Here is an 11440-nt window from a genome sequence, read left to right as displayed (position 1 = left end):
CTTCCTTCCTTCCTTCCTTCCTTCCTTCCTTCCTTCCTTCCTTCCTTTCTTCCTCTCTCCCTCCCTCCCCCCCTCTCCCTGCCTCCCCATCTCCTTTTTTCAAGAGGCAATAGAGATTAAGTGACTTGCCCCAAGGTTACATATCTAGTAAATGTCTGAGGCCAGATTTGAAGTCAGGTCCTCCTGACTCCAGGCCTGGTGCCCTGAAACTGCTCTCTCTAAAGTCACCAATGGTCTTTTAATAGTCAAACCCAATGGCCTCTTCTCAATCCTCATCCTTCTTCACTTCTCTGAAGCCTCTGACACTATCGACCACCCTCTTCTCTTTCACATCCCTTTCTCTCTAGGTTTCTGTGATGCTGCTCTGTCCAAGTTCTCTGGACTGTCTGACCACTCCTCAGTCTCCTTCACTGGGTCTTTATCTAGGTAACTTCCAAGAACCTTGGATGTTCCCATGACTCTGTCCTAGGCTCTCTTCTCTTCCCCTTCTATGCTATTTCATGTGGTGATTTCACCAGCTCCCATGGATTCAATGATCTTCTCTATGCAGGGATTCTCAGGTCTCTCTGTCCTCATTGTCTTTCCTCCTAAGGTCTCCTCTCTCCCCAGTTTCCAGGGTCCTACCATCCTCCTCATCACCCAGGCTTGCAAACAAACTCAGTATCATCTCAATTCCTCATTTGCACTTACTCCACATATTTATTCTTGTGTCTAAGATTTGTCATTTCTGCCTTTACAACATGGCTTATATATGTCTCCTTATCTCCACATACTCTGTCACAATCCTGGGGCAGGCATTCATTGTCTCACTCCTGGACCACTGCATACAGCCTTTTGGTTGGTCTCTCCAAACCAATCCATCCTCCATTCAGCTGCTGAAATGATTTTTCTAATGTCCAACCATGTCAACCCCTTCTCCCCCTTCAATAAACACCAATGGCTCTCTATTATCTTCAGGATCACATATAAAATTCTCTCATTGGCCTTTTTTTTTTTTGCAGGCAATTGGGGTTAAATGAATTTCTCAGGGTCACATTGCTAGTAAGTGTCTAAGGGCAGATTTGAACTCAGGTCCTCCTGAGAACACAAACTCCAGGGTTTGTGTTCTATCCACTGCAACAGTTGCCCCTCTGATTGGCTTTTAATGCCCTTCACAACCTGTCTTCCTACTCTGTTTCCAGACTTTTTACATTTTACTCCCTTCTTATTACTCTATGATCTAGTGACATTGTTCCTGCATAGGACATGCCATCTCTTAACTACAAACATTTTCGTTGACTGGCTTCCATGTTTGCAATACCCTTTGTCCTCACCTCCTCCTTTTAGCTTCCTTCTAGACTCAACTCAAATTCTACCTTCTTCCAGAAGCCTCTCCCAGACACCTGCACTGCTAGTGCCTTTCTTCTGGTGTATATGTTGTCTCTCTTCCCCATTAGACTGTGAGCTCCTTGAGGACAGAGACTGTATTTTTTGCTTTTCTGTGCATTCTTAGCTCATAGCACGGTGCCTGGAACACAGGAATACTTAATAAATGTTCTTGACTGACTGATTGGCTTTCCAGCATGCTTTCCACGTAGCAGAGTGTTCTCTAAACAGTAGGCACTTAATTAATGTTTATTCAGTCAATACATTGTCAAAACCTAATGTACCAGGGTCTTAGAGCAAGAAGGGGTCTTGGAGATCATCACACCCAATCTGGATACAGACAGCAATCCCGTCTGTAACTCCTTTAATGCGCAAATTATGTGACTGTCACTTGAATATCTCCAGTGATGGAGATCTTTCTACTTCCTTATACTGTCCTGGAAATCCCCCTAGCCTAGGATCTCCCTGCTACTTTTTAGCTGTGTTACTTTGGAGAGATCACTTTTGGGCCTCAGTTTCTCCTCTGTAATACTGAGGAGAGAGTTTGAAACATCTCTTTTTTCCCAGGATCATCTTCAGATTCACTTAATGTTCAGAGTGCTGAGAAGGGTCTAACAGTGGAATATCAGACTGTGTGAATAGTCCTGTTGGACACTCGGGAAGAAGGGGTGCTTCGTGCCACCCACAGGCAGGGCTAGCCTGCCCTTGGCCCAAAGGAGATTGGGTATTGACCATGAATTTCAAACGTCTTTGCTCTCATCTCCCGGGGCCTCTGAAATCATGGTAGCCATGGACATGCAAGGCTTGGAGTCTGGAAAGAGGAGCCCCTGGCCCCCTGCCCCATGGCCCGACATTCCCAAAGGCCGGCTCTTTTGCAAACAGCGGCCTCACTCCAGGCAGCGCCCGGACTCCCCTCACCAGCAAACACAGCTAGCCTTGTCGGGGAGGACTGAGACGCCACTGTGCACCAACTGTCTGGAGCAAGGCCAGAAATTAACTCTGAAAAAGTCAAACGGTCTATTTCCATGAAAAGGGCTCTGAACAAGCAACGTGCTTTAAAATAAATCCTTTTTAGAAGTGGACGCCCGAATGACTCCCTTCCAGGCAATTTGCTAGGCCTGGCTGCCAATGGGCTTTTTTCCCCTGTTTTTTTCTTCATTCTGTGACTCAGATGATCGACAAATTAAGCCCTGGGGTGAAGGCCAGAATAACCCCCTAACTGCTTGATTTGTTAAAAAACCTTAGGAGAAGAGCACTATGAAGGGGAGACAGGCTGGGGGGGGGGGGCCTGGCCTGATCCGGCTTATGATATGCTTTGTGGAGTGAAATCAGGCTAAGTCCCTTTTACCTTCCCCCAAAACTACATGTCATTGGGACTCCCATCACTGTGTAGCAGAATAAGCAACGGGCTAAATAAAGCCAACTCGGAGCCGCTACTTAATTAGCTCAGTGACCTTGGGTAGGTCACCTTCGATAGAATCATGGACTATTCAGTGAATAGGGACGTCGGAGAATGTGTAGACTATTATATATTTGAGCAAGAATCCTCTCCGTAACATTCCAAACAAAAGCTTCTCCTGAAATGTTTCTAAGGTTTCAGAACCTTTCTGAGCATCGTTTTTCTCCTTTATAAAATTAAGAGATTGGACTGGATGGTCCCTGGGATCCTTTTCTAGCTTTGACATTCTATGCTCTATGTTCTAAGACCCCACTGGGCTCTGGCATTCAGTGTCAGCCCCTTTAGATGCTGACTCTTTATGTTCTACAGTCTAACATTTCCATATGTGAATCTTATCTCCCCCAGACTGAGCTCCCCAAGGGCAGGATTCAGGTTGGCTTCTTTTCCTGTCTTCACCACAATACAGGTGAATACAGTCCAGGCATACCATCTACACTCCAGAGATTAGTTTTAAATTCACACCATCTTGGGCCAAAGTTAAAACTGGGTCTGGGACTTACCATCTCAAAGACTGGCTGGAAATCTTTTGGCCAGACCCTCCAGTCAGAGCTGGAAAGGAACAGAGAGGACGTCTAATCAGATCTGTAAGGCGCAATGACAATATCTCTGACAAGTACCCACCAGGCTTTTGCCTGAATACCTCTGGCAATGGAGAACTCACTGTTTTTCTTGCAGTTCATTCCCTTTTTTGGACAGGTTCCGATTGTGAAGAAACTATTCCTTGGATTGTACGCACCTTCTACCTGTTACATTTCAAGTGGTGCTCCCAGTTGGGTTCCCAAGTTGTCAAATGGGTGAAAGACAACTTCCGAGACCACCCAACCAGCTGGCTCACACCTTTCACTCCCCTTCCTAGCATCCAAGACAAGCAAACCAGGGCCCCTGTTTGGGCTGGACGTGTCTCAGCTTCTCCAGACAGTGGCTAGAGAAACAGGACCTGGAGTAAGCCTCCAATGTTAGCCATCTCTCCTACAGCAGGAGCCTCTTCCTCCTGGGTGACTTGATCCTAGAAATGAGTTCCAAGAGTGTCTGCCCCATCTTTCCAACCCTTCCTGGAAATCCTCTCTGTCAGAGACTTTAAAATACATACTTCTCTCTTCTCTCTGTTCTCATCTTACCTCCACTCCTAAAGCAATGTGGTGCTGTCAAAGCTCTATCACTGATAGGCTATGAGACCTTGGGCAGGTCATTTCCTCTCTATAGGCCTCAGTTTCCTTATCTATAGAAGGAAGGAATTGATCTCAAAGGTCTGAATCAGTTCTGCCATTCTCTGTTTTATGTTCTAAGGTACATCCCAACTAGGACACTCTATGTTCCAAGTGCTAAATTTCTCCCCAACCGTTACATTCTGTGTTCTAAGATCTGCAACCTCCCCTCTGCCCCCCCCCCCACTGCCCCCCGCAGTCAAATTCACACACTTAAATTCTCTAAAACAACTTCTGGCTTTTTTATTCTACATTCTAAGATTCCTTATGCCTCGACATCTTATCTTCTAAAGCAAGGTTGGGGACCTCGAGGCCATATGAGGCCTTCTAGGTCCTCAAACATGGCCCTTTGATTGAGTCCAAACCTCTCCCTAAAGGGAGAAAGAACACTTTTGCAAAAGGGACATCAGCAGACAAAAGGCGTGCTGGGGTTCTTTCAGCCATTCAAGGACCAACAGGCAGCCATTTCACACCAGCCCCTCCGCAGGTCCCCAACATACCCCCACAGCACCTCAGCCTCCTGTCCAGTGAACCCACCACAAGGCTGTGTCCCCTCCTGAATCATATTGCTTCATTAACTCCCAAGGCCCAGCTTATGGCCTCCATCTCTCAGGTGGTGCAGCAGATAGAAGGCCGGACTTGTAGCCAGGAAGTTCTGAGTTCAAATCCTGTCTCAGAAAATTAGTAGCTACATGACCCTGGGTAAGCCACTTGAATCTCCCCCAGTCTCAATTTCCTTGTCTATAAAATGGATATGATAGCACAGGATTATTGTGAGGCAAATTGAGTCAACATATGTAAAGTACTTTGCAAACCTTAAAATGCCATATGAGAGTTAGCCATTACTATGATTCCTAAGGAAGCCTTCCTTGACCAGCCCCCAGCCCAGGTCAACTTTCCATCCATTATATGACTACTAATTTCTCTGCCATGAAAACCCATCTTTGTTGACAGCAACATTCTCTCTGTGCTGCCTAGGCTGCAAATCAAAGGAGCCCAGGACCCCAGAAGAAGGATAAGTCCTGGTGACCTGAAGGCTACAGAAGGCTCCATGGCAGTTGCAAGTCAACTACAGCATATGGCCAGTGAGCCTTGTACTTAGGTTAAGAAGGTCTCGTGGTGGGGGATTGGCTATGATCACTTGGGCTTTAGGATCAGAGGATCTGCGTTCAAATCCTGCCTCTGACATGTATGATGTTTGTGATATTGGGTAAGTCACTTAATTTCCCTGGGCTTCAGTTTCCTCATCTGTAAAATGAAGGGGTTGGACTAGATTGCCTTTGAAATCTTTTCCACTTCTAAATCTGTGGTACCATGATTTCCCTGATATTATACAGTTTTCACTTGACCCTGGCATGCCCTCAAGCAATCATCCTCTCTTTCTCAGCTAAAGTCCTAGAAAAAATTCCATTTTGTGACCTCCATTCCCTCACCATCCACTCCCTTCTCAGATACTTGCATTCTGAATTCTAACCCCATGATTCAATTGAAACATTTCTCCAGGGTGGTCAAGAATCTCTCAATGGCTAAACCCAATGGGCGCTTCCTCAGTTCTCATTCTTTTCGAGTTCTAAAGGTTTCAGCACCATCGGCCACTTCTCCTCCCTCGGCTTCCAGGGCTCTCTCCTGGTCCTACAGGTCTTACTGTTCATTCTCACCCTCTTCAGGATCATCATTTGTACTGTGCTCTCTAGTCAAGGCTGTTTACCAAGGCTCCATCCTAGGCCCTCTTAGTGATCTAATGTCCTCCTAGCGATTTAGTTCCTATCTCTGCCCAGAAGACCCCCAGGAGCCCAACTCTTTGTCCTGTGTGCCATTTCTGAATTCCCAGCTGCCCACTGCACAGCTCTTTCTAGATGTCCTATAGCCACCTCAAGCTCAACATATCTTAAAAGTTCATCCTCTTCCCCAGGAAGCCTGGCCCTGTTCCCTTATGACTTTTCCTTTCCCTTGTGAGTGCACTGGACCCAGATGGCTCCAAAGGAGAAAGTGAGGCTGGTGACTTTGCACAGTCCTCCCTCACTTAAATCCAATTCCCTTGCAAGTCACGGAATGACCTTCCTGATGTCATGGTCCTCTTCAAGAACAAAGGACGAACAACAGCAGCATGGACCTTCCTCAGATGTAAGCTCCATACTAGAGGAAGGAATGGTTTTTGTTCTTGAATTCCTCAGGCCTAGCTTGGTTTCTTGTATGTAGTAGAAGCTTAATAAAATTTTTTTTAAAAATCATAATTGAATTGTGGCTTTGGGAAAATATCTTCCTCTACTTCAATTTCTTCTTCTGTAAAATGAAAGGAGTCTAAGTAAGACTCCTTTCATTTGAGTTATACTGTTTCTATGATTCAGACTTGCCTAGGAGAAGTGTTTACAAAAGATAGCATCAAGGTAGGCTCTTACTAGGGCATCAGCTGGTCATGTAGCAAGAGGGAAGGATGACATATGGATGGTTTGGGTGCTTCCCTGGTATCCAGGAAATATGAAAAGAACCAGAGGAGGCCTTTGGCACTTGGAATGGACCTTGGATGAATGATTTACAGAAGGATGAAGACCGGGTGTGGCTTGGAGTCGCAGAGGAAGCAAAGGCATAGAGGGGCTGAGAGGGAGAGGAAGGGCGCAGTGAATAGAGCACCGGAGTCAGGAGGACCTGGGTTCGGATCCAGCCTCGGATACTTAACACAAAAACTAGCTGTGTGACCCTGGGCAAGTCACTTAATCCCAATTGCCGTCCAAAAAGCAAAAAAAAAAATTAAAATAAAATAAGACACTTACTGGCTATGTGATCCTGGGCAGGTTACCTCCTCCTAACCTCAGTTTCCTTCTCTGTAAAATGAGAATTAGAATGGTACCTACTCCACAAAGCTGTTGTGAAGCTTAAATGAGGCAACATACATGAAATACTTTGCAAACTTTTAAAGTACCATGTAAATGTTAGCTCTTAGTTATAATGATCCTGGTGGTTAGAGAGGCCCACACTGATAAAATCATAGTTTCAAAGAACACTAATCATTCACATGATATAGTTCCTTAAGATTCTAAATATTAGCACTAACACCACCACTTCCAATGACTCCTTCAAGCCCTGCAACTTACTTTGCCTCAAAATTAGCATCTCCATTTTTACAAAGAAGGCGACTGAGGCTTGGAGGAGGAAAGTAATACGTCTATAGTAAAGGTCACAGCCAGAACACAAACCTGCCCTCATGACTACAAGTTCACTAATTTTACCACTATACCCTTGTAAGGTGGTCCTTAGAGGATAAACCCCATTTGCCCTTTTGTGGGCTGGGCCTCAAAGAGCCAACACAGCCAGATCTGGACCCAGACTAACCTTCCAGACCTGTATTCAGTGGGTATAGCCTTTTAGAGCCCAGGGTCACCTCTGTTAACCAAAAACAACATGACATCAAAAAAAAAAACAAGTTCAGGGGACCCCTTACTACCTCCATTCTGCCTATGAGTTACATCTCTAATGTTTTATGTTTTATCCTGTGATTTCTTCATAGCAACAACCCAGTGAAAGAGGGAGAGCAAATAGGACTACTCATATTTTACAGATGGGGAAACTGAGACTCAGAGCTGGGGAAAGTGACTTCCTTTATGGTCACACAAGAGGGAGCTGGAACCAGGACCCCAGAGCTCTTAGGCGCCAGTCCAAAGTTCTCTCCTACTCTGTGCATGAATATTAATATCTATTGAATTCAGCTAAAACAGTCTCGAAGTTTGGGGTTTCATTTACACAGGCAGGATGATGTTCAATGTCAAGGGACAAATCTACATCAAAAACAACCTGGATCATCTGTCTGCCTGCTGTTTCTTATTCTTCAGTTGAAGCCAAGCAATTGTCAGCCTGCACGGTGGGATGGCTGAGAAGGGCTGAATTCTTCCAGACTTCCTTACAGAAATTCCTGCTATCGCCACCTCATGCCTTCAGGGAAGCAGTGGAACCAAGCTCTGACTTGAGAGTCCAAGAACCTGAATTCAATGATTTATAGTTAGAAGACCAGAGGAGATTAAGTTATCAAACCCACCCTGTCCATTTCACAGATCAGGAAGCATAAGACCAAAGCTGGAACAGTACTTGACCAAGGTCCCTCAGAGTGGTAAGTGACAGAACCACCTGAACCCAGATTCCCCAGCTCCAGATCTGGGGCTCTTTCTGCCAAACCGCCACATGTCTCTCGAATCCTGGCTTTTCCTCTCATCATCATTGTCACTTTGGTCGAGACCCTTCCTTCTCTGGTCCTAAGCTTTCTCCCCTCTAATGTGGGATAGATGGTCCCTGATGTCTCTTTGAATTCCAAATCTGGGATCCCCAGATCTCCCTTGCCTGTGCAGTGATGCTGCTGGGAGCCGCTCCCAAGGCTGAGCCTGTATTCACTTTCCCAGGGGTCCTCGGGATGAAGGACGGACCCTAGAGACACAAACAAGTGCCCTTTGTGTGAAAGACAATCCTGTGTCTTTGTGGGGAGCTCCTGCCTTCACCCACACCATCCTGGGAGATAGAACCTGTCCCTTTGAATGGAAAACAGTAGTGTCTTGTTCTCAAGGTGTCAAAAGCGTGGGAAGCACCAAAAATCCCCCAAAGAGGTCCTGAGTTTGCCTCCGGCTTGGCCCGGCCCTCAAGCCCAAGGCCCAGGTAGCCCAGTGTGTCCTCACCTGTCTTTCCTTCTCTTCTTTGCAAATAAGGACAGCCATCGCTGCACTCTCAACTTCACAGGCTGGTTTTGGTCTGGAAAGCCATCGGGAAACTCTCAAGCAGCAAGGAGGTCAGAACTGGGCTTACCTCCCCAACTCTTCTTTGTCTCTGTCACAGGGTAGGAACACCATAGGAGTCCAGCACACTTGGTGCCAAAAGACCCGGGGTCAAATCTTGGCGCTTAGGCAAGTCACTTACCCTCTCTGAGCCTCTGTTTCCTCCTTATACTCCCTGCCTCACAAGATTATTGTAAAGAAACACTCATATCTGTATCACACTCGTATAAGGGGCCAGTGGGGAAAGCACTGGCTTTAGACTCAAAGGACACGGGTCCAGATAGCAGCTCTGCCACTTACTGACTGTATGACCTTGGACAGGTCATTTGGCCTGTTTGCTCATCTAAAACAAGAGAGTTAATCTCCCTTTAAGGTCCCTGCCAGGGCTAAACCAGGATCTTGGGAGCCCTGCTAAGACAATTTGCCACACTGATGGGCACACACACACATGCATAGTCAGGGACACAACACTCTCATACAGATGAGAAATGAAATGACTCACCCAAGGTCACACAGAGAGCAGATTACAAAATAAAGATTTGAACCCAGACCACAGAATCTTCCTGTGATATTATCTCTTCTACCAGACCCAATACTAGACAGAGCAAACACTAGGTACTCAATAATACAAATTAATTGAAAGAAGGCCATGTGATCGGTACCTAGAGGCAGTATGGTGGCTCAGTGGATAGAGTCCCAGGCATGGAAAGAGAAAGATTCTTCTTCTTGGGTTCAAATCTGGTCTCAGATACTTATTAGATAGCTGTGTGGGCCTAGGTAAGTCACTTAATCCTGTTTGCCTCAGTTTCCTTATTTGTAAAATGAGCTGTAGAAAGAAATGGCAAACCACTCTAGGATTTTTGCCAAGAAAACCCCAGATGGGGTCATGGAGAGTTGGACATTACACATGGTTAGGCAGAAAGAACTCTAGAGACCCAGATTCGAGTTCTACATGCTTCTCTTGCCACATTCCGAGAGCCCCTCAGCAAATCTCTTCCTTTCCCAGGGCCTTGGTTTCTTCATCTGTTAGTAAAAGGGCTGAATTAGACCATGTCTAATCTCCTTTCATCCTGCATCCCATAACAGTTCTGTGGAGCTTTAAGGGTTAAAAAGCATCTTCTGGTACAAGTCTGATTGTCCTCATTACATATCGGGAAAACTGAGTCTCAGAGAGAGGGAATAATTTGGCATCATGGGGCTTGAAAGCTAGAAGAGACTTAGAAGTGAATCCCCTCATTTTGTAATTAAGGAAAACAGGTGCAGTCGACGGAGTGATTGATTGGAATCAGTTCTTGGTTGGTTGGTTGTTGAGCCGTTTTCAGTAATGTCTGACTCTTGGTGACCCCATCTGGGGCTTCCTTGGCAAAGATACTGGAGTGGCTCGCCATTTTCTTCTCCAGCTCATTTTACAGATGAGGAAACTGAGGCAAACAGGGTCACAGAGCTAATAAGTGTCTGAGGCCAGATTTGAACTCAGGAAGATGAGTCTTCCTGACTTGCAAGCCCGGTGCTTTATGCACTATGGCACCACCTAGCTGCCCCAACTTTGGCATCAGTGGGCAAGTTCAAAGCCCACCTCTGTCACTTACTATGAGGGTGGCCTTAGGTAAATCACTTAAACCCTCTAAGTCTCAGTTTTCGCATCTGTAAAATGAAGGGGTTGAACTAGCTGACCTCTCAGGCCACTTCCAGCTCTACAGATGTGATCCTGTGACCTGTGAACAGGCAATAAGTAGTAGAGAGATAGATAGGGTTAGTTAGAATACAAATTTCCTGGAGAGGAAGAAATTACCTTTCAAATCTATGGATGAGAAAAAGGTCATAGAGCAAACAAATGACCAGAAAGTTTACAGAAAATAAAATGGACAATTGTGGTTCTACAAAATTCTAAAGGTTTGGCATACATAAAACTAATGTGGTTAAAATTAGGATGGAAACAGCTAACTAAGAAAAAATATTGGCAGCAAGTTTCTGTAATAAAGGTTTCATATCCAAGATATATAAGGAACCAATAAATAGTCAACAGATATGAAAATGCAATTTTCAAAGAAAGAAATCCAAGATGTCAATAACCATATAAAATGTTCCAAATCATTATTAATTATAGAAATGCAAGTGAAAGCAACTCTGAGGTCCTACCTCATACACACCAGATTGACAAAGATGACAAAAAGAAAATGATGCATGTTGGCAAGACTGCAAACAAACAGGTACATTGTTGGTGGATCTGTGAATTGATGCCACCACTTTTGAAAATCATTTGGAGCCATGTTCCCAAGTTCCTTGAGTTTTTGTCCTTTGACCCAGAAAGAGTACTGCTAGAGCTATGCCCTCCAGAGATTGAAAACAAAGAAAAAGGACCTATATGTACAGAAATATTTATAGCAGCTCTTTTCATGACAATTGGAAAGTAAGGTGTCCTGATGAGGGATAGTTAAACAAATTGTGGTATATGAATGGAATAGAATAATATTGTGCCACTTGTTATTGTGTTTCAGTTGTGTCCCCATTTGGGGTTTTCTTAGCAAAGATACTACAATGGTTTACTATTTCCTTCTCTGGCTCATTTTATAGATGATGAAATTGAGGCAAACAGAGTGAAGTGACTTGCCCAGGGTCACACAGCCACTAAGTGTCTGAGATTAGATTTGAACTCT

The sequence above is a fragment of the Petaurus breviceps genome, unplaced genomic scaffold (genome assembly GCF_028583685.1).
Source record: "Petaurus breviceps papuanus isolate PSGF00001 unplaced genomic scaffold, PetGlider_PUasm1.0 140, whole genome shotgun sequence".
NCBI classification, from domain to species: Eukaryota; Metazoa; Chordata; class Mammalia; order Diprotodontia; family Petauridae; genus Petaurus; species Petaurus breviceps.
This window is presented reverse-complemented; position numbering follows the sequence as displayed.